The following is a 24,672-nucleotide window of genomic DNA, read 5'->3' on the forward strand; positions in this document are numbered from 1 at the left end:
GTGGTTGATTTGAAACCTGTACTAGAAAGAAGGTGCTAGTCAGATGTCATCAAAAGTAGTTTAGATTATGAAAGGAGTTCGGCGGGGCTGCATTCTCTCTCTCTCCCCCCCCCCCCCCCTCCTATTTCCTTTTAACGCATCTATTTTGAAAAGAGTTCTCGAGATGGAATATATCAAGGAGTGCTGGTTACCAACGACGATTCATGCTGCTGGACGCCAATGTTCATGGCAGATGAAAAAAGACAAAAAATGTATGCCCCCAGAGAGAGACTCGAACTCCCGACCCTTGGTTTACTAGACCAATGCTCTGCCAACTGAGCTATAGAGGCTTCTATGAAAAATCAGCATTCTTACGCTGTGTAATACCGCAGAACAACGAACTGCTTTGGATGAGCGCGACGTCACAACTGCCTACACAAGCACTGTCTAAATTTGTAGCAACATTAGACATGCTGATGACACTGTCTTACTTGCAAGCAGGCTGGAAGGTCTGCAACTACTACTAAACACTGTTACTGAGGAGAGCAGTACTATGATACGGTTAAAAGTCAAGAAGATAAAATTGTTGTCAGCAGAAATGGAGATGAAATTTAGGGCACTCTTACACTTCGTAATGAAATCAACGTCAATTGGGACTTCTCTCAAGAAATTTGGTGCAGAACTGAAGAAGCCGGAAGTTCTTTTTAGGAAAGTTCTCACTAACTGGGACATAAGTATTTTCAGAAAAGTTCTCACCAACTGGGACATAAGTATTACGCTTCGCACTCAATTACTTCGGCATTGCGTGTTCATTATCCTACTCTATGGGGTTGAGTCATCGACAACATTAGGTAAGAATCTGGAGGCATTTGAAATGTAAGCGTATCAAGGTATGTGAAGGATACGATTGCCAAATAAAGTCACGAATGGTCATATAATGCGCAACAACAAATGCAACATTCTGCACTTAATACTTCAAAGACAGATTGGTGAGAGACGTAGCCCAGTACTTCGACTCAGCACAGAATCGCTGTTCAGAAAAGCCATGGGCCAACGGCGATTCATGCTACTGCACGCCAATGTTCATGGCGGATGAAAAACACGAAAAATGTATGCGCCCCAGAAAGACTCGAACTCCCGACCCTTGGGTTTCAAGACCAATGCTCTGCCCACTGAGCTATGGAGGCTACTGTGAGGAATCAGCATTCTTAAGCTGTGTAATACCCCAGACCAACGAACAGCTTTGGATGAGCGCGACGTCACAACTGCCTACACAGGCGCTATCTACATTTGTAACAGAAGTTGCGGGACAAAAATTGCTAGTTGCGATGTGAGTAGGATTATTTTCCAAGTAAATTTCCTTTTCCTTTCACGCAAGATGAACTGTGTGAAGAATGTGGGCTCAATGTCTTAAATCACGGAGCATTTGAGTCTGTCAAAACGTAAGCTTAAAGCGAAAATGGGGTACAGTTGTGAGGTGCTTTCATGTACATTCGAACTGAACTTGTACGATAATTACGGATCTGTGCTATGAGACAATAATTTCCTCCCTATATTCTGAGTTAAATACCAAATGGTTTATGTCTGACATGGCAGAAGGTCTTTTCAATGTTTGGCTCTCATTTCAATCATACACCACAAATAATCAACTTTGTCGTAGCAGCAGCAGCAGCAGCAGCAGCAGCAGCAGCTTCATTCAACCGTATATCGCTTTTTACAAGGATATAGGACATGTCAAACTATTTGCAAGTTTACATCAATTTAAAATAAGCCAATTCGTATGCACGTACATTTACAGACTTTTAGTTGAGACAATCATTAGATTTCCTCCTAGTAGGCAATACCTTTTTTTTTTACAAATAACTTATTAAGTAATGTAATGCCACACTGTTCACTCATATCTCACTGTCAGTCACTGCACACACTATACACACATTGTTTCATAACTCTTCACTTACTACAAAAACACACACACACACATTGGTTATCTCTGGGCCATTTTCTGTACAGCAACTTTCCATTTGCTATCGTGAAAAACTAAGTTGGCATCCCTTTACAATGAGTGAGATGTTGAGCTCAGAAAGAGGAAGAGGTGTTGGTATTGTGCTATGCATACCTTGGGGGTAAGATTTTCTAGAAAAGAAAAAAAGGAAAAAACATGGTGTGAAGATGTTATGCGGAATGTTGGGTGTTTTATAATCACTATTATGATTTATTTGTATAACTTGCTTTTATCAAACACCTACACTGTTTTAGCTAAGTATTCCTTCAATGTATAAAATTTATTGCATAACAGGTACTTTTTAGCTGCCTTTTTACATAAGAGTATTTTTGCAGTTCCTTTAATCCCTTTTGGTAGTTTATTGTACAGTTTTATTCCTTGGTAGAAAATACTGTTTTGAGTTTTATGTTTATTATTATTTTTTTTGGTAAATGTAAGTTGAGTCTGGTCATGGGCAGAACTGTTTCTGCAGTAATTATCAATGTTATTTTTTATGTGTACAATTGACTGGAAAATGGATTCACATGGAGCAGTTAAAATTCCCAGTGTTTTGAACACATCTTTACAGTGAGCTCGACTAGTATTTTTGGTTATTATTCTTACGGATCTTTTCTGGAGTTCTACAATTGTGTTCATATTGTGTGCGTTTCCCACAAAAATAATGCCATAGCTAAGAATTGAGTGTACATATGAACAGTGTGTAACTAAAAGACACTGAATGTTACACACTGATGGTAGGATTCTAAGGGCATAACATGCTGATGACATTCTGTTTGCAAGTACCTTTGTGTGCTCAGACCACTTCAACTGAGAAACAATATTCATTTCTAGAAATTTTGCATTTCTTACAGTCTATAGAGGTGCCATCTACATTTAATTTAACATTGTCATTTTTCCTCTTCAAACTGAAATGCTTGGCATAGTTTTCTTTATGTTCAATGTCACTTCATTGCTTATTGACCAGTCATAAAGTTCCTTAAGTGAGTGTTTCATTTGCTTTCTCGGCAAGGAGTTCTCTTGTTATCTCAGTGACTATAATATTGCTGTCATCGGCTAAGAGGATTTTTTTACCATGAGTAACACTACTGGGAAAGTCATTGATGTATATCAGGAATAGTATTGGTCCTAATATGCTGCCTTGTGGGACCCCTATATTAATGTATTTTGGTTCTGATAAGTGTTTTAGTGTGTGTTTAGAATTATTTGAAGTGTGTGTTATCTCTACTCTTTGTACCTTAACTGCTAGGTATGATCTAAACCGGTCATTAGCTACCCGTATTATTCTTAATGCTTCTAATTTATTTAATAGAATCTTCTGGTCGACTGTATCAAAGACATTAGGAAGATCCAAAAATATGCCTGTGACACACACATCTTCGTCAAGAGCATGAAGTACAACTTTTGTTAATTCTACTATGGCTGACTCCGTATTTTTGCCGCTTCCGAAACCAAACTGTGATTTGCTTAGATTGTATTTATTCAGATAATTCATTAATTTGTCTCTTCTTTAGAATGGTGTCAGCAGGGAAATTGGTTGGTAATTTTCTATGTCTTCTGCATTACCTTTCTTAAGCAAAGGTACAACTATTGCCTGTTTCAACTGCTCTGGAAATGTCCCTGATGTGAAGTATTCATTTATTGTATTTGTTAAAGGGCCTTGTATAATCTCTATGCATTGTTTAAGTACACACTCTGATACTTCATCTAAGCCTACTGACTTTTTATTTTTTGAACAGTTTTATTGACTTCATTCTTTGTGGTTGGAAGTAACATCATTGTATTTAGTGCAACATTATTTACAGAGGGTACATTTGTTTTGCGGAATCTTTGCTGTAGCTTCTCTGCAATACTTGAAAAATGCTCGTTTTTATAGTTTAATAAGTGTTCTGGATCATTTATTACCTTGTCCACCACCCTTAGCAGTATGTTATTCTGCATTTGTTTGCCACTCCATGTTTCCTTTTCGTAACATCCCAGACTACTTTGCTTTTATTCTCTGCATAATATATTATTTTGTCATTAAATGACTTTTTCAGCAGTCAGCACCTTCCTATAGTTATTTTTGATCTATGATAGAAATTTAAGGATTCTTGATCATTGTGACCCTTTCTCATGGAACTGAATTACTTAAGTGTTTGGGAGGACTTCTTAATACCTGCTGTTATCCATCTGTTTTGTGAGATGTTGATACAGACATGCATGCTTTTGGAAATGCCTTTACAAAGTTCAATTTAACTAATGTGGAGAATTTAGGGAATTTAATATTCACATAGGTTTCCTTATACACTTCATGGCAGTTTTGTTTTGCTAGCTCTATTGAAAAATCTTTTATTGTGATTTCTGATAGATGTCGTTTGTAGGCTTGTAGTTTAGGGAACGATTCGATGCCTTATTTTACTCTTGTTATTTGACAGAGATGGTCTGATAGGCCAAGGTCGTTTACAGCTACACGACAATTTGCCCTGTCCATATTTGTGGTCACACGGTCAATTACTGATGCAGTCATTGTGGTAATCTTTGTTGCACTATTGACCAAAAGGGACATGCCAAAACTTTGAAGGATATTTATGTGAGTGCTGCTGGATTCATTTATGATATTATGGTTGATGTTAATGTCCCCACACAGAATTATGTTGACCTTTGTACTTGAGACTTTATCTAGAACTTCTGTTAATTTATTGAAAAGTGTGTCCACACTACTACTGGGAGATCTATACACACACAGAATAATTGTTTTCTTGGCTAATTCAATAGCTGATATTTCAAAGTGTTTGTCTTCACTTACTGTATTGAGGTCATGTCCTAACTGAACTGTGTTCCTTTTCTAATTTAAATGCATGATTCAATACCCCTTGAAGCATTTCTGCAGTAAGAGTTTGCCCTTTCATACATAATACTACATGTTGGATTTTTGTGTGTCCACACCATTGCTCAGTAACACAAACTACCGTGCAGTTCAAAGATTGGAGCTCAACTTCTAATAGTTGTATTTTATTTGTTATTGATTGCATGATTTAATGGAGGATTGTTGTTTGGACTCTGCTGTTCACACCAACTGGCATCTAGTGGCAGCTTTCAAACAGGGCTCGTCAGATTGTCCAGTATAGTCTGCTCACTGACGTGAGACCTTAGGTTTGTTTGAGCAATTGCCAGCGGGCTCGGGCTCGTGCACATGGGCAGAGCTGAATTCGCGTATGAGCAGTGCCTTCCTCCCACATCTGGCTACTTAAAGCCTGGCTGTTTGCCGTATGAGCAGTAGCAGCAAGTAGCCAGATGCTACCCGGAATAATTTTTCCGGCGCGCCCAAGCTGCCAGATTCGCGCATGCGCAGAGCAAGCTGACTTATAGTTAAGGGGGGGGGGTCCTTCTCCACGTGACCCGTGTATATTTTTCGTGATATTGCTGGCCTCTTCGTTTATGGCTCCCATGTCAAATGAAAACAAAACAGATTTCTGTGGCCGGGAGCCATCAAGTGAAATTAATATACATTCTCGTAATCATAAAAGACCAAAATATGTTAGTAGTTTCAATTTTCTGATTTTATATTATTTCCACGTTGTTAGCAATCAACCATTAATGTCTTAATGAAGCTATTTCTGTCTATTTTGTTGAGAAATTTGCTTCTATTAATTTTTTTTCCGCTGAGGCAATTAGTTTATTTGAAACGGAAGTGTTTCGTTCCTCACTATTGGTTACTTTAGACTTCGTTCTATTTCAAGTGCAAATTTTCATTTTCTGTGACGAATGACATACCATAATAAAGAACCAAACTTGAGAATACAGTACTGGACCTCCAAGAAAATTGGTATCACGAAAACCGCATAGAAAAGCTTAATATCAGGTACTTCAGAGTGCATCTCAACATATAAATGTGCAATTAGAGCGGAATGAAGCATTTTAGTATGGTTTATGAAACTCCGGTGCTGCTGGAGTAGTCTCTGATGTTCTGTTCCTTTTATGTCACTGTGAGATCTCTTAATGCTATATACGTACGAACATACGTAAACATTGACTTGAAGCTGACAAAGTAGGCAAATTTGGTCACTAGTTTTGAACTAAATACTTCGTTTCAAATATATTGACAGCTGTTGCAGAATTCTACAAATCTGCCTTCTGTGAAACAGTGCTTTTCGATCACAAGGCACTTGTGTAGTACTTCCTCTAGGCCTGAAGTTATTTCTTAAATTTATAGAATGCCATTCTAGTCTAAATTGTAGACTGGCAGCATACCGTGTTTTATCGTTTTAACTCCCCACATGGATTTATATTATAAACTGTCAGTTGTCCAGTTTCTTTGCCTTACAGACAACCTTGTTAATTTTTTACACATTTTGAAATAGTCATGAAATTTATTGTCGTTTATTCTGGTGCAAGCTACACAAGAAACTTTCATTATTTATTTATTTATTTATTTTGCAAGAAATTTGTATTCCATCCTACTAGCTTTTTGCAGTGCTGTGTAGATGTAAAGAACGCTACTCATAATGCTACACAATAATATTGCAGAGTATGAATTAAAAAGACTGTCAAAGTCACCCCATAGGAAAATGTTATGGTACTTTGAATTGTGGAGTCTAATTTTGAAATGATATTATGCCAAGAACTGCTTCCTTATTAGCGTCCTTTATCTGGGTGATATATGATAAAACAATTGCACTAAGTACAACTCTGTATGTCCTCTCAACGTGCCGCAGGGCTGCACATGGTCACGTGATGCCCCGCCACGCACGAAGTTGCACACAGAAAAGCATATGAGCAGAGCAAGCACCAAGCACGGGCTGCTTACGTCATCCTAGCTGCGCATGCGCAGTACAGCCTGTTGTCTGGCGCTGTCTGGTAACTGCTCAAACGAACCTCTTGTAACCTACGCGCAGAAGTGGGTCTCCCAGGTCCTTTGTGCGCGCCTCAAACGAACTTGTAGCAACCTACGTGCAGAAGTGGATCTCCCAGGTCCTTTGTGCGCGCAGGTAAGATCAGCGGTTGTAACGGCCGAGCAGGTAGCTTCGAGACACCGTAGCGGACGGGCGTGTATGTCTCCCAGCTAAGCCAGGAGCCGCAGCTGGCGCGCTGCCTGTACAAGTTATAAAGTTTATTCTAATAAACACTTAAACCAGACAACTTGTTCCGTCCAGTTATTGTGAGTGGAAACAAAAGGACAGTGAGTCCTCTCGCACTATACACTCACACTCCAATATGCCACCACGGGAGGAAAAGCCCGCGCTTACATTTTTTGGTCCTCCGGGCGGGATACAGTGACCACGCGGAATTTACGTTCGCACGTTATCGGTTTCGTTGGTGACCGCTATCGAGTGCCGCAAGGCCTGTTCGGGACTACGACAATAACAGCCTTAACAATGGTGATAGGGGACATATTTGTGAACGTTTAATGTGTCTCTAATTCAAACACGAGAAGCAAAGAAACGTGTCGGTGCCAGCATCACGGTGACGTCACCTCCTGCTCCCGCCGAAACTTCGCGCCGTCGGGGACGGCAGTGCCATCCACGCCAGCTGCCAGCGCCCGTAACGCCACTGCTGTTCCAGTCCGACTGCCTCGTATTGCCGCTGCAACATGCTAAGTGCAACTGTTGGCTTCCTGCTATCATCTTCCCGGTCCTAAAATGGAACCCTCAGAGACAACAAAATTAGTCAAGCAGAGAGGTTTAGCAAAGGCCGCTCTCGCGCATTTAGCGAGCTTTTTGCAGTCTACAGACAGTGCCAGCATCGAAATGTTGGAATCAAAATTAAGTCATTGACTCTGATTCAGACTGATTTTGAGTCGTCTCAGACACGGCTGGAAACTGAAGACGAATCAGCAGATCATACTAAGGACAGGGCAGAGTTCGAGGATTCGTGGGACTTCGTTGAATCCACTATCAAGGGTTCAGTGAAGATGTACACCCAGCTTTCGCAGCAGTTGGGCTCGAATCCGTTAGGACCCGCTATTAACTTGCCAAATTTTGAAGGTGATTACCTTAAGTGGTCAGCATGCAGGGATACATTTTTGAGTCTCATTATGAATAACAATTCAATTGATGTTCAAAAACTTCATTACCTTAATTCGTCTTTGTGAGGTGAAGCTAAAGACCTATTGAAACATATACCTGTCACAGCAGGAAACCTATCGATAGCCTGGGGACTTATTACGCAGAGGTATAATAACCCAAAAATATTGCAGCCACACATGCTAAGGCTTTGTTGGCCTTACCTACAGACGGCCATGGCGCAGCGAGCGATTATAGGCAACTAATTAATCACGTATGTAGCTATTTTAAGGCCTTAGAAGCTCTCAAACTTGATGTTCCACTTCATGAAGTTATTCTTTCGGAAGAGATTGTGTCTAGTATGCGACCCACGGATCGTCATGAGTGGGAAGTAAAAATGTATGCGTCAACATTCACCGCATTGAATCAACTAATAGATATTTTGGAAACAAAATGTCAGGCCATTGAGTTGATCAGGTTCAGGACCTCGAGGATTCGCAAGGAAATGCCAATAATTCAAATCAAACGCGACATGTGAGGATGGCTCATCTCGCTAATGCTGATACTGAGGAGTCATGTAATTTTTGAAGTGAACCTCATACTATCAGAAAATGCAAAGGGTTTCAATCACTAAATGTCGATGAGCTTCGGGCATATGTTCAAATGGCTCTGAGCACTATGGGACTTAACATCTTAGGTCATCAGTCCCCTAGAACTTAGAACTAGTTAAACCTAACTAACCTAAGGACATCACACACATCCATGCCCGAGGCAGGATTCGAACCTGCGACCGCAGCAGTCGCGCGGTTTCGGACTGCGCGCCTAGAACCGCGAGACCACCGCGGCCGGCTCGGGCATATGTGACAAAAAAATAAGCTTTGTTTTTGTGCATCCGCTCTGGTCATTTCTCGACTAAATGCAAGATTTCTCCTTCTAAGACCTGCAAAGGAAAGCAACACATACTGCTCCACAATCCTGCTGAACCAAGGGTTAGGCAGAATAGTGAACCAGGAGGCCATTCCTTGGCCCATCAAGCTACGAACGAGAACGCAAACATCCATTTTAATGTTTTATTGGCAACAGCTGTTGTCAACATTGACAGCATGGGTAGACAGCAGGTTTGCAGAGTTCTGTTACATAGAGCGAATCAGCACTCCTTTATATCTAAGGGCGTGGCAGAGAAATTAAGACTGAAACGAACTAAACATTCGTTTCCTGTGAAAGGCATAAACAGTACCTTTGCAGCCTCAGTGTCTTACATCTGTAATGTTGAACTGTCGTCTAGGCTCAACGATTTTCGTGTCGGAACCACTTGCGCTATCGTAGACCATGTCAACAGTGACCTACCAGAGAGCAAGATAGACACAAGGTCCTGGAGTGTCCCATGTAATCTTCCGCTCGCTGATCCAGAAGTCACCAAGCCTGCCACAGTAGATTTAATTCTTGGTGCTGAGATATTCTTTGATGTTGTTTGTAAGGAAAGGCTGATGAAAACATCATCCTTCACTGGTCGAAACAAGATATGGGTGGATTATGTTTGGTAGGATGCCTTCAGCTGCATGCAACATGCCTCATTCTACAGTGACCATGTGCTTTCTTAGAGATGACAATTTAGATGCCAAACTGCAAAGGTGTTAGAGGAACTGTCGACTAAAACGATGAGTAAGCAGGATAAAATATGTGAGGCTCACTTTCAGTGCCACACGGCCCAATATGAAGAAGGGGGATTTGTGGTTCGACTACCAGTGAACCCTGACTGTAAATCCTGTGATGAATCACGACGACAAGCCTTTCAGAGGCTGGCGCATCTTGAGAGGCTCAAAATGGCTCTGAGCACTGGGACTTAACATCTGAGGTCATCAGTCCCCTAGAACTTAGAACTACTTAAACCTAACTAACCTAAGGACATCACACACATCCATGCCCGAGGCAGGATTCGAACCTGCGACCGTAGCGGTCGCGCGGTTCCAGACTGAAGCGGCTAGAACCGCTCGGCCTCATCGGCCGGCATCTTGAGAGGAGATCTGCAGAAGGCGTATGCTGCATTCATGCATGAATATGTCGAACTGGGACACATGGAGATCTCTAATTCTCAACGTATTATTGGTCCAAAGTGTTACCTTCCACATCATGCTGTCTTCAAAGAATGCAGCTCCACTACTAAGTTGAGGCTAGTATTTGATGGCTTTGCTGGCACTTCTGATGGGGTATCTCTCAATTATATCTTGATGGTTGGTCCTAGTGTCCAGCCAGATTTATTTTCCATTATTCTAAAATTTCGCTCCTTTAAAGTCGCTCTGTCAGCTGACATAGCAAAAATGTATCGCCAAGTGTGTCTCCATCCTGATGATAGAAACATCCAGAGAATTCTGTGGCGGAAATCACCTTCTGAACCGATACAAGGGTATAGACTGTATATACTCACTTATGGAACCACTCCTGCTGCCTTTCTTGCTACCAAATGTCTTCAACAGTTGTCTTTCGAAAATCAAAACAGGTTTCCAATGGCATCACAAGCCTTGATGTCTAGCTTTTATCTGGACGACTTCTTAGGTGGCTCAGCTACGGAAGCTGAAGCTCAGGAACTTCAAATCCAGCTGACTCAACTACTTTCCTCTGGAGGGGCTTCCACTGAGGAAATGGTGTTCCAATAGTCTCAAGGTCATGGAAAAAATCCTGTGCAGGACAGAGAAACATCTTTGCCTTGTCATCTTACTCGTGAACAAGCCATAAAAACGTGAGGGATATTATGGCACCCTGGCTCCGACACATTCTGTCTACAACAGCATCAATCTATGACCCGCTGGGGCTTCTAGGCCCAGCAGTCATAAGATATAAATTGTACTTGCAGCGCTTGTGGCAACTAAGCCTTGATTGGGATAAAATTCTTCCATCCAACCTCACTGATGAATGGAATGCTGAAACTTCCTGGCAGATTAAAACTGTGTGCCCGACCGAGACTCTAACTCGGGACCTTTGCCTTTCGCGGGCAAGTGCTCTACCAACTGAGCTATCGAAGCACGACTCACGCCCTGTCCTCACAGCTTTACTTTTGGCAGAAGCTTTACTTTACTTTACTTTAAGTAAAGCTGTGAGGACCGGGCGTGAGTCGTGCTTCGATAGCTCAGTTGGTAGAGCACTTGCCCGCGAAAGGCAAAGGTCCCGAGTTCGAGTCTCGGTCGGGCACACAGTTTTAATCTGCCACGAAGTTTCATATCAGCGCACACTCCGCTGCAGAGTGAAAATCTCATTCCGGAGTGGAATGCTGTTTGTGTACAACTGCCTTCCCGTCAATACATTAAATTCATGGTTTTTGTGATGCTTCACAGTTGGCATATGGTGCATGTGTATATGTCACATGTGTTCTTTCCAATAACAGTGTGTTGGTCTCATTGGCTGCAGCCAAATCTCGGGTTGCTCCTATAAAAAAACAGTCTCTTCCACGACTGGAATTATGTGTTACTCTGCTTCTTGCTCGACTCATTCACAAGGTGGCCAATGCCTTAGACATCAGAGATAGTGGCGACATTCATTTATGGATGGACTCCACAATAGTTCTCTGTTGGCTGCAGCGTAGTATTTGTCACTGGAAAATCTTTGTTGCCAACAGAGTCTCTGAAATCCAGGAACTGAGCTCAGTTGCCAACTGGAGACATGTCAAATCGGAGGATAATCCTGCTCACCACTTATCAAGTGGCATTAATCCAGCTGCCTTGAGTTCACTTGTTTAGCGGTGGTCTGGCCCATCATGGCTATCCACTTGCAACCTCGACTGCAACACCTGCACTCCACTTAGTGTAGAAGATGCGCCCAACAGAAGGTGTGCACAAGTATTCTTGGTGTCAGTCATTAACCTTGATGGTGAACTGCTGTGTAAATATTCATCATTGATTTATGCACTGAGGTTTGCTAATAACACTAGGCTTCAGCAATGAGACAGGATAACTGGGCCACTCACTCCACAGGAATGCCACAACACTATCAAAAGGGCATTTGGCGCAGCTCAACATAGTGAATATGGTAATGAGATCGCTTTGTTGGAGGCCAGTTCTCCTATTCCACTTAATAGCAAATTAAGGGATTTGCACGCATTTGTTGATGCCGAAGTTATTTTACAAGTGGGAGGGAGATTAATGAATGCTGGTGTACCATATGATGAGCGCCATCCTATTATCTTACCGCCTAAGCATCATTTGACAAAAATTCTCATAACAGATGAAGATGAAAATCTGTTGCATGCTGGGTCACAATTTTTATTGGATATGTTGCGTAGTAGATTTTTTATCCCCAGTGGGTGTAACACAGTCAAAGGAGTTATCAGGAAATGTTTAAAATGCTTTAGGCTTAAGTCTAAGACAGCAGTTCAACGAATTGCTACCTGCAGCTAGTGTAAACCAGTCTCTTCCATTCCAGCACTGTGGAGTAGATTATACAGGCCTTGTTGCTGTAAAGCATCGTGGAAGTCTGAGTAAAGTTACCACCAAGGCATATATTTCTTTATTCATTTGCATGGCAACCAAGGCCATCCACTTAGGATTAGTGACATGGTAACAAGTTCATTTTTGGCTGCTCTCAGGAGATTAATTGCAAAAAGGGGAAGCCTTCTCACATGTACAGTGACAATGGCACCACATTTGTAGATGCAGACAATGAGCTTATGCTACTGTTGAAGTTGTGGTGAATTTTTCGACCTCAGAGGGAATAAGTTGGAGGTTCACTCCATATTGTGCCCCTCACTTTGGTGGACTCTGGGAGGCAGGAATCAAATGCATGAAGTCACATCTCAGACACGTCATCGACAATGCCGTACTGACGTTTCAAGAACGGACTACTGTCTTAATTCAGATAGAAGAATGCTTGAATTCATGTCCGTTGTCTTATCTCTGATGACATAGATTCTCCTGCCACTCTCACTCCTGGTCATTTCCTAATCGGACAGCCCCTTTGTGCTCATCCTGAACCCTCTGTCCTTGAGGTCCTCGCCAACAGGTTGTGCAGATTGCAACTTATACAGCAGTTGCATCAGTCCTTTTGGAATAGGTGGTCCACAGAATACACACATGATCTGCAGAAACGCAGAAAATGGACATCGGAAGCAGCATGGCAACCCCAGATTGGCGATCATGTGCTGGTCAAGGAGGATAACTTGCCTCCCTTGGTGTGGAGGCTGGGTGTCATTGATCAGCTGTTTCCCGGTCCTGATAAGTGTGCATGTGTGTGATGATGGTAAAAACTGCTAACGGGCAGATTAAGAGGCCTATAGCAAAATTGTGTCCCCTACCTAAGCAGTGAATCAGGTAAGTGTTCCCTCAGATCTGTGTAGTGGTATATGATACAGGGCCACTGGCAAATTGCCATTTACTGAAACAACCTCATAATTCATAAGGCCTGCTTGGGAAGCTGCGGATGTTTCTTGTGGACTAACTGCTGTTATTACTGATTTTCATGTTTTTATGCAGTGTGATATTAATACTTTATTGTTTTGTGTCCTACATGTGAGTACCCATAGTTTTTCACATGCAGTGTGACAGTGGTGTTTTGGTGATGTGGGCATCCCAGATGTTAGTGTATACATGTTTTATGTGCATTGATATTGTGCCTAGTCATATTTTTATTGTTTTCCTTGTTTTGGTTTCATTGTTGGTTAAAACTATGGTTATTTGTAAAATGAGAAAATCGATTTTAGTGTAAGAGTATGTTTGGACTCTGCTACTCACTCCAACTGCCATCTAGTGGCAGCTTTCAAACTGGGCAGGTCAGATTGTCCAGTATAGTCTGCTGCCTGTCGGGAGACCTTGCAACTACGCGCAGCAGTGGATGTCCCAGGTCCTTTGTGTGCGCAGGTAAGATCAGCGATTGTAACAGCCGAGCATGTAGCTTCGAGACACCATAGCGGATGTGCTTGTATATCTCCCAGCTGAGCCAGGAGCCGCAGTTGGCGCGCTGCCTGTGTAAGAGTATGTTTGGACTCTGCTACTCACTCCAACTGCCATCTAGTGGCAGCTTTCAAACTGGGCAGGTCAGATTGTCCAGTATAGTCTGCTGCCTGTCGGGAGACCTTGCAACTACGCGCAGCAGTGGATGTCCCAGGTCCTTTGTGTGCGCAGGTAAGATCAGCGATTGTAACAGCCGAGCATGTAGCTTCGAGACACCATAGCGGATGTGCTTGTATATCTCCCAGCTGAGCCAGGAGCCGCAGTTGGCGCGCTGCCTGTGCAAGTTGTAAAGTTTATTCTAATAAACGCTTACACCAGACAACTTGTTCCGTCCAGTTATTGTGAGTGGAAAGAAGGGGAGGACAGTGAGTCCTCTCGCACTATACACTCGCACTGCAATGTGCCATCACGGGAGGAAGAGGCTGCACTTACAATTGTTAAGTCTGTGAAATGCCCCATGTTACGCTTTCCAATGGTTTGTTTTTCTTTGTGACGTCTGGTATGTGTGATATTTGGAGTCTTAAAATCTGTCTTGTGAGTGATTGTTTCAGTATTTTTTAAACTGCTGGACATACTCTTTAGGCAAGGGAACTTGTTGTCCGAATTTATCCTAAAAAAAGCCTTATTTTCCTACCCATGCCAACAGGTATTTGGCCATGTGCGGCCCAAGATCCACCCCCTGTACTTTCATGAATCAGTTGTACCAATCTTACCTTCCCAGTCCTGTTTAGGTGTAGGCCATGCCTAGTGAAACCCCATCTGTTGATAGTCCCAATGGGCACCAGAGAAACGTAAGCAAAGTTGGCTGCCCTCAGAGCCATTGCTAACCCCACATTGATTTGCCTCGCAGCACCATCAAGGTGTGGTCGATCATGACGCCAGAACAGCTCAACAAAGTGCACATTGGTGCCGTAAGTCAGGGAAGCTATCTTGTCCAGGTCACCGTCTGTTTCATAAGCCCCTTCCCTGTCCAAACTGTTTCCTGCCCCACCCACTATCATTACATGGAGCTCTTTTGTAAAGTCCTTACATAAAGACCCCTAGGTCCTCTATCACATGACTGAGCCATTTAGCTTGAAGATACTGGTGGCCTGGTACACTGCCCCTAAACTTTCCTGTAATTGAGGGCCTACACCTCGCCCATGGCTATGACCTAGCAGCAGCACTTTCTTCTTCATAACACTTTGTACATTCCTAGGTTTCTTGGCCTCAGTTGAAGTGTACTGCGTATTCCCTGCCCCTCGTTCTATCTTAGGCTCTTTCTACTTAACTCTGGCAGTGGTAGATACCTGTTTTTGGTGTTGATGATAAAACTGTCAGATCACGTTCTTTCTTCCTATCCTCCTACCAGCTGCCAGTTCCCAACCACCCTCCTCCCTACTATCTCCCTTGATCCTTATCAGTTCATGAGTAGCTGACATGCATATCGTGCTTGGAGACAACATTTAAATAAGGTAAAATAAAAAGACATGCAAGTTGAGCTTTATATAAAAATGAAAGTTTGAATATGTGAGAGAGACTCTTTATTGTTTAGAATCGTGACAAAAAATTTTCTGGATGGACTTTATGCCACTGACCAGATACTAAATTTTTCAAAATATCGTGAAAAGTTTATTCTAGGACCCCCAGACGGGCTCATTGTTACAGACTGCATGGTGTCATAAATACAAATTTGCTGGAAAATTTACAAAAAATTTGAAGTCAAAAGATTGAAACAGTGGGTAAGGACATTCATACTTATATGAAATCCTTGAGGGATAAGTTACATGACAGATTTAGTGTTCTTCACAGAGGTATTGTTGCAAACAAATTAGACTTTTTAAGACTGAGGCATAAGTTGTCTCTGAAGCTGTCTGTTGATTCCACCTGCAAGGCAAATAGTGGTAAATGGAACGTGAAGTCAGAGAAGTGAACTGAACTGTATATTTTTGCAGTGCAGAAGCGTCACTGTAGCTGTAACCTTAGCGTGATTAAAAGTAGTATTTGCTTACAGACGTTGTTTCACCTGTGGTAATGCAGATTTTGCATGGACAATCTTGTTTGTCAGTCCCATGAAACCCAGTGGTGCATCTGATCTAAAACGCTTTTCACTTAAATAAGAAAAACTTACAGAGGGAGAAAACTATAGCACAAGGTGTGTCCTGTAGTATGTCAAAACACACAACTAATTTCCAAACAGAAAAAATGCTGGCTGTTGAAAATTTAACAATTGCAGATTCATTTCAAACTAATCGAGAACTGCAAGCACTACAAAAATTTATTTCTCCTGTGAATTTTGTGGTGAAGAATGCAGAAGCAAAAAAAATTGAACCTCAAAGGTATATTTTTTTCTACAAAAAAGAAACCTTCACACAAAGAAGGGTGTGAAGAAACTATCAGACCCTGATGTGAAGAGGACTGCACTGTAGTTGGTTTTGCCAAAGCAGCGACATGAGTTGTAAAAATTATATTTGTTACTGAATTTTTGAATTGTATGTTGTTTATTTATTCTTAGAGTTAACTTTGATTTACGAAACCACCATGAAATATTAGTGTAAATACATGTGGAACAATGAGTTGTTTTTTACGTTACTGAGTTTCCAATACCAGCTAAAATGCATTTTGCCATAATTTACTTACTTTTATCCGCAATTTAAAGTTACATAGTCCTGTTTCACAGACACACACGTGACAGAAACTGCTAACCTGAGATGAAAAAATTAAATTAAAAATTCAGTAGTTGAAATAGGCTTCTGAAGTAAATGGCTGTTTATGTACTGCTGCAAAGCAGTCTACATAGCCTATGTTAATTATTCGTCAATGGCTTAGATTACATGGGTTTAGATGATTATTCCAGCTTCGCTGCTAAAGGTCCGATACAGATGACATATTTGCAGCAGGTACGTTTGACTAAAGGTACCGTATCTAAAACAGCTGTAAACGTAACAACGTAGAGCTCTCTTCATTTAACACATGAAAGCTCCAGCGATGGCAGATAACACCACTTCTTTATGCTATTAAATCATACGTTTATTTTATATGTCTCTTTCAGTTGTTTAAACACTGTGAGTAATACTGTACCAGTTTAAATTTTGCTGTTGCTTTCTAAATTGTTCAAAGTTCCTATTTTAGTTCAAAATAATCTGTGTTTACTAATAAAAATTGTTGTAGCTAATACCTTCCCAACCAGTTGCCAGTTTAATGTTTTGAATATTGCATTTAGTTCATCTTGTTACGTAATAACTGAATGAAGTTCACTATCGATGAAATAAGTTTGTTTCGCTCCTCTGTGCTTATCAAGATGTTTTCAACAGCGTATCTAACTGTACGAACATCGACAATGGGCAATACAGGAAGTGTGTGCATGATTGGAAACAATGTGTGTTTCACCAGCACAAAAATAACGGGTAAGAAACTATGTTATGCTCAGCCATAAAATCTGTTGGCAAGAGTTGATCACTTAGTGTAGTATACCATGACTAATAAACTAGACTGGCATTCGGGAGGATGCGGTTCAAATTCACGTCCGGGCATTGAGATTTAGATTTTCTGTGATTTCCCTAAACTGCTCCAGGCAAATGCCAGGACGATTCCTTTGAAAGGGATCGACCGGTTTCCTTCCCCATCACTGCAACAGTCCAAGCTTATGCACAGTATATGATCATCTTGATCTAATTTTCTTTCCATCCTTTAGTGTAGTATACTTCCTGAAACTTGCTGAAGACATGATGCACAAACTGATTTGGCTCCTGAGCAGATGCAAACTAGCAAAATGACAATCAATTAAATAATTGTAATAGACTTGGGAAACAACACTGTTACATCGTACACTTACTGTGTCAATGAATATTATACAGTGAAACGAACCTGCCCCGATAGCTGTGCATATTGAAGCTCCGCTTTGGGGATGGGAAGTGTGCTGGCCTTGAATGGAATTGGCTGGCGGATTAACGATGTGGGCTGGTATGCTGGCCAGCCTGGATGTGGTTTTTAAGCTGATTTCCACATCCCACTAGACGAATACTGGGCTGGTACCGAAGTCCCACCTCAGTTTCACAATTCACAAACATTTAGAAAGCTTTCGCTCAAGAGGTTAAAAAAAATAGTCAGCCAGTTACCAAACAAAGGTTTGTTAGCCCTTGACCTAGGTTTCGATATTTTTCAAAATATCTTCTTCAGAATGTTTAGACCCTAAAAATGTATGTAACTGGTTACAAAAATTATTTTTAAAGACATAAGAAAATATTAATAATAGAAAAATATTTGAGAGATAAACGTACTCACTTGTCACAGCACATGGTGTACATTAGATTAGCTGACGCCGAGCGGCTCTTGTCATACGTAAATCCGACATAAAAAAAGTAATCACATGTTATGGCTTTAGGTAGCAGACACACAACATTTAGCGTACTTTAGAATAAATGCCGACTGGCAGAGGCTCTTGTCAACATAAAATTATAACAGGAGTCACAGGATAAAATTTTTTGATACGTTAAGTGTACATCACGCCAGAGGTAAAGGCCAACTGTTCGAATATATAGGCACAAGCGACCACGAATAATTGGGCTGCTGAGGGTACTAAATGCATGCGCGTAAGAACTGCGCCTTGCCTTTGTTAAATAACAGCATTTTACATTAAAGTAAGAATGAAATTTCCTCTAAGTCTACCAAAAATGCAATAGATTTGCTGGTTTGTATAACGTATAAAATTACCCATACATTTGCTAACACAGTGATGCTGTAGATAAATTGAGCGTACGGAAACTAGAGTTCTATGTACAAAAGACTGCTGTTACAAATGTATGGGGAAAGAAGAGCAAATATAGGCTAAAACGACGTCACTAAAAAGAAAAAAACTTCCGCTTAACACTATGGAAGCTTCAACTGTAAGGAAAATGGGAGATGGTTGAACACGGGTTATGTGACAGTGAGCAGCAGTTTAAATCCATAAAGGAAGAGCTTACTCGCGAGTTGTAACTGATCGTTCAAAATGTTACCGTCTCACTTAGCAAGATGTTTATAAATTTCAAGTTCTTCTAATCCAAAATAAAGCCTTTTATTTCCTTACGTAAAATTGCGCTTCCTTCTACTTCCCTCCCTCTGAAATAAGTAAATGTTCAGCAAATGAAAAATTATGCACATTTCCCCGTTTCGTACCAAACAGGCTGTCCTTGTATGTGGCTTTAATAGCTCTAACGGTCTGCCCTATGTGATAGCTAGGGCAATCTGATCTCATAGACGCCTGAATTTGTGAAAGGATCTTGTTCAGTTTTTAATGTATGTACTAAATTTTTCTTCAAACTATTGTTCGCAGAGAAGGTGACTTTACCACCGTATTTTCTAGTCAGAAGACGGCAAGTCCTGTAGGACAAATTACCTAAAACTGGTATCGAAATGATCTCGCTATTTCCCTGTTCATTGCTCTTCAGTTTGTTGTCACCTAGTGTTGAACAGTTTTTATTTGCCCTTTTGTTTCTAGGTATCTGGTCGACTACGTCTTGTTTATAACCATTATTGCTAGCAACACTCTTAATGAAAGCAATTGCTTTCCGAAAATCGTATGGGGAAAGTGATATTATTAAAGCACGATTTATTGCTAAATGGAAAAACGTAACTTTGAGCCTGTGGGTGGAAAGAATCTGATGGAATAATTTCACAGTAGATTGTCTCACGATGAATATCGAAAGTGGCACTGCTGTCCTATGTGCGTTATTTTAGATCAAGGAAATGTAGGTCACCGTTCTCATTTTGAATTTCTTTTGTCAATTTAATTTTCTCGTGGAAGCCATTGAAGGTGTTAAATAATAAATGTAATTCTTGGCCAGTTCCATCAAATGGAAAAATTTAGTCGTCTACATAACGCTCATAAAACTCTGACTTTGTTTTAAAGAAGCCATCTTCAAGGGAGTTAATGAAAGTGTCAGTTAGGATGCCAACTTAGGGACTACCCATCGCAAGCCCAAAGGACCGAACATAAAGTTTACCGTTAAAAGTAAAATAATTGTTTTTCTCTAATTTGCACCTGAGTTAACTTTTTATGCAGTAATAGGTTCTTTTTAAAGATTTCACGTGTCACGTCAATCAGAATATTCGTGTAAAGGCTTGTAATATCAAAGGGCAACAACCTAGTATTAAGTGTGCATTTGAATGTTTTCATTTTACTATTTAGTTCTTGCCCATTTTTAACGGAAAAATTACTGTCAAAACTAAAAGATTCCTTGAGTTTGCCGTATAAATGTCTAGCTAACCTGTGGTGAGCACTCCCTATGCTTTTTACGATCGGGCGCATCGGATACTGGTTCTCGTGAAGCTTGAATTGGATTCTCAAAACGGGACGCTTTGAATTCGTACCACTAACGATTTTTTTCTGAAATTTCCCGAACAACTTTGCGGTATTATTTAAACAGTTCCGAATTTGTTTCTGCAGGGTAACGGTGAGATCTGTACTAATTTCGATGGTACAGTTTTCCTCAAAAACTTGTACCGTTTTGTCTACATACTCATTTTATAGGCAACGACAACTGTATTACCCTTATCAGCTTTATTTATTACTGGTTCATAATTTTTCAATTGACAATGTTAGGAATCGCTTTTGATTCTTTAGTGCAAATGCTACTCATAGCTGCCTGCCATTTCTTTTTCTATGATGATGATGTTACATTCATGAGCTGTCCTAACTTGTTGGCCCTTATGTACTATAGCACTGTCTAGACCAATTATGGTCAACCATAAAATTATCTATTACTGTAGAGTCACTACGCCTATTGTCTATATTGTACTTTAAACATTTTTTAAATATAAAATTAGGCCTTCTTCCTCCAGAAACTTAATTTGAGTTTTATTGAATGCGTTTTCAAAAAATTGATGCTGTGTTATGTTATTTACTGTAACATTATCATTATTTATCGGTATCTTGTTCTTAAGTTTTGTCAATTTCTTTTCGTGTCTAATTTCAATTTCACATTTAAGCTTATACAACGGATCATTGATACCGTCCCAGGTAACATCAATCTGAAAGGTAAAATTTTCTTTAAAAGCTTTAGTTGAAACCAGATATAAATCTTAAGCTTCTACATTCAGCCTATCTTTCTTCTTGTACAGCTCTGTTGTTCAGTCAGCTAAAACTTGTTGCACAATTTCTTCTAAATTGAAGGCGTTTTCTCACACTGCTTAATGTTAGTGAAAGCTTTCACATAGTCTGGCATCAAGCTAAACTTTCTACATTGCTTGTTAAAATCAATGGCCATACTTGTTTTCAAGAATTTAAAATTGATGTCCATATATTTGGTGAGAGTCTTTGATACCTGGGCAAGCACATATTTCGAAATCTTAAACATGGCTGCGAATCAGTAACTGTATAAATCTGAAGAGGTTGAAGAAACCAGTCAACCAGTTGAAAAACAAAGGTTTATTAGCCCTTAACCTAGGTTTCGATATTTCAAAAAATATCTTCCCTAGAAGGAGTGGGCCCTAGGAAAGTATATAACCAGTTACAAAAATTATTTTTATTGGCCTTTTTATTTGGCATGATGTACACTTAAATTATGCAAATATTTTATTCTGTGACTCCTGTTACAATTTTATATAATTCTATGTTGACAAGATACTCTGCCAGTGGGCATTTATTCTGAAGTACGCTAAATGTAATATGGGTGCTATCTAAAGCCATGGCATGTGATAATTATTGTTTTTATGTCAGTTTTATATGCGACAAGAGCCGCTGGGCTTCAGCTAATGTAATGTACCACCATGTGATGTAAAAAACCCATTCTTTCTGAAGATGATATATATAGAAATATCGAAATTTTGGTAAGGGCTTATAAACCCTTGTTTTGCAACTGGTTGGCTGTTTTTTTTTTCAACCTCTTAAGATTTATACAGTTGCTGACTCGCAGCCATATTTAAGATTTTGAACTTTCGCTCACTTTCACATGAATAACACTACATAAAGTTGGCGTACACTTATTCCGTCCCAGGGCGTAACGGGTTGGCGACAGGAAGGACGTCTTTGAGGAAATTGTATACAACAGTGTGACGTTCTCATAAAAAAGCACTACGCTACAAAATGATTCTTTTTAACCCATTTTTCTTATCTTCACACATTAATTCATCGTGATCTATTAGGAGAGGCTGTACAGGCTGGTTCTTGCCAGAGAGCGGCACACGGCAGCGGCAAGCTTTTTCTGTGGTGACGCGGGGGTCACAGAATTGGAGTTTCTACCTGGAACTACACCACCTGGACTACAGGCCTGCGCGCACACTTGTGACGTCAGATACTGATGACCGCTGTGTAGCAGCGTTCCTCTTCTACATAGCCTAGTAAAGGAAGTATGGATATTTATATCACTGCATAAAGTAACTGAACAAAACTGCCCTATATTATATGAGCACGTAAAATTGTTTTGACGATTTACCTTAAATACGCATTTCTAGGTTTGAAGACAACTTGTAATTTTTAGGTCCGTCTTTTGTCTGAAGAACTAAGTTTTCTTTCATTAAAAAATGGTAATACGCAACAACAAGCAGACTTTTTCGGTTTTAAATAAAGCAGCTGGAGCTCCTACGGAGTATAAGAATCTGTTTCCCTGGTTATTTCCGTAAATTTTCCTCTCCACTTAAAAATTTAATGACCTCACACGAAACTCAAATCATTCAACGGAATGGAACACCTATTTACATAATGTTTAATAAATCAAAAAACATGAAAAATATTTTATTTCCCTGTTACTCCAGAACCTTACGGACCTTAAACATGAAAAGATTGTTTCACCTATATCCTCGACTGAAGTTTGTGTCACAAAGTGCTATTAATTTAATCATAATGCACTTACCTTGAAATTATGCTTTCCATACTGCATAATCTGTAGAACACTGCATTCATTAAAGCAAATTTCTAAGGTAATTTATTTAAATTCGAAATTATTTCCGAACAGCCATATTTCTGAAACTGAACAAAATGATTCTTTAACTCTTTCAAATAAAAGTACTGGAAGCTAATTCTGGTAGGAACGAAAAGGAATACTAAACATTTTCTAGCCACAGAGTGAACAGAAATTTATTCTTAAACACAGAAAAGCTGTATGACAATAGGAATCAGTAAACCTTTACAAAAATTCTGACAGATACATAACACACATGTAGCAATATAGTACAAGATATTCAAATGTTTCTCTCACAGTAGAAGCAAAGCTATTTCCTTTCATCAGAACATAATTAAAACGAAGACAAAATATGTTATTTCTTGAGTACTAGAAACACAAATCTGTTTGAAAATTACTCTATATACATCAAACACAATTTAACTCACCCAAAATATACACTGGTACTGGAAGTGGGAATGTCAGACTCACATATGAGCACACAATGTATATACTGACAGGCAAGTTATATGGAACACTTGACACACATTTGTTAGGCTCACTGCTAGTTGAAGTAAGTTGTGCACAAAATACAATACACACTTAATTGAAATAAAACTATGCTTACCCTGACTTTGTAAAAAACACCTTAATGAAATATATTTGGACTTTTTCACCAAACATAAGCATGATGCATAAGAAAGATAGGCTTCTCATATAACAATAGGTAACTGATTTGTACATCATCTGAAAGTCATAGAAATTGAACAAAGTATCCAAATGGAATAATAGCATCATATTACCATAGATATAATATAAATAAAGATGAGGTGGTTATATAGCCTACATAGAAAGTGGAAACAAAATGCAGGCCACTGTCTGTATTGAGTACTTCAATTACGTTACTTTGCACCTGACAGTTTAAAGGCCCCCCATTTCATTTTTTTTTAAACTTCACCAGACAATTAGAGCACTAATAATACATAATAGAAGTAACCAGGAAGTCGCTGTAAGTGCATATTTAATATTAATTTCCTTAAGGACAGTACTGAATCTGCTGAAAGTAGTGATTCAGTGCACAACTGCATGACTTTGGTTTCTTCCTCACAGTAGTATTCCCAACTAAGAAATGAGGACAGTCCAACAGTGATTGATAATTCATTTCTAAATCTGTTTTCCATGAAACAAATGTGAACTCCATAGTAAATGGCTTATTGGTGACTCATTCTCACCATCCAGAGAGGATTGCTTATATCAACAATGGGAAGAAGTTTGCCAAGGACACACATCAAATGAGAAATTTATCACAAAAAATGCAATGAATCCAGTTTACCTTTAAAATAGCCCAGGAATAATTGAAGTTGAAGCAGAGAAAAAGTGTCGAGCATACTTTCATTATAAAGCCTAAGATGTTACTGGCAGATACAAGGCAAAAAAATCAGAAACACTTAGTTACTAAAAACAACCTAAAAGGATACTCTACTAGCTGTCCCACATTTTATCAGAATATTTGGACTCAGATTTGTAACTTCTAGTTTACACTAATGCTCATCTTAACTAGCTTGTAATTTTTCCAATGAATAGACTAATGATAATGTGAAAGGTTACATAAATGATTGACAAAAACTTAGTAGACACAAATAGCAACTGGATATCAGATATTACAAAAGCAGGTGCTTTGGCTTTTTGTTCTTCACAGCAACTACTTTCTTCTGTCATTATTTTTGTTATTTGTGTACTTTACAGGAATAGCATACAGTGGCTCCATCTTTCTGTTAATGTATGTCTTCACTTGTTTGGCAGATGAAGATGTACTAAACATGATGTATCAATGAGTGAATAAGTATAATAACAAAAACACAAAGAAAATTATGTATAAGACACAGATACACAAGAAAAGCACTTAGATACCCTCATCCCAACCTCCCAATCCATTA

The 24,672-nt window shown here is 39.8% G+C and overlaps 2 non-coding genes across 2 annotated transcripts; one reads left to right on the forward strand and one right to left on the reverse strand.

The window, feature by feature from the left end:
• Positions 1–254: 254 nt before the first annotated feature.
• Trnat-agu (transfer RNA threonine (anticodon AGU)) lies at positions 255–329 on the reverse strand. The gene has a single exon. It is a non-coding gene; the product is annotated as a tRNA-Thr (tRNA).
• Positions 330–11,074: 10,745 nt separating this feature from the next.
• On the forward strand, positions 11,075–11,149 carry Trnas-cga (transfer RNA serine (anticodon CGA)). Its single transcript has one exon. It is a non-coding gene; the product is annotated as a tRNA-Ser (tRNA).
• The last annotated feature ends 13,523 nt before the right edge of the window (positions 11,150–24,672 follow it).

The sequence above is a fragment of the Schistocerca nitens genome, chromosome 3 (genome assembly GCF_023898315.1).
Source record: "Schistocerca nitens isolate TAMUIC-IGC-003100 chromosome 3, iqSchNite1.1, whole genome shotgun sequence".
Lineage (NCBI taxonomy): Eukaryota > Metazoa > Arthropoda > Insecta > Orthoptera > Acrididae > Schistocerca > Schistocerca nitens.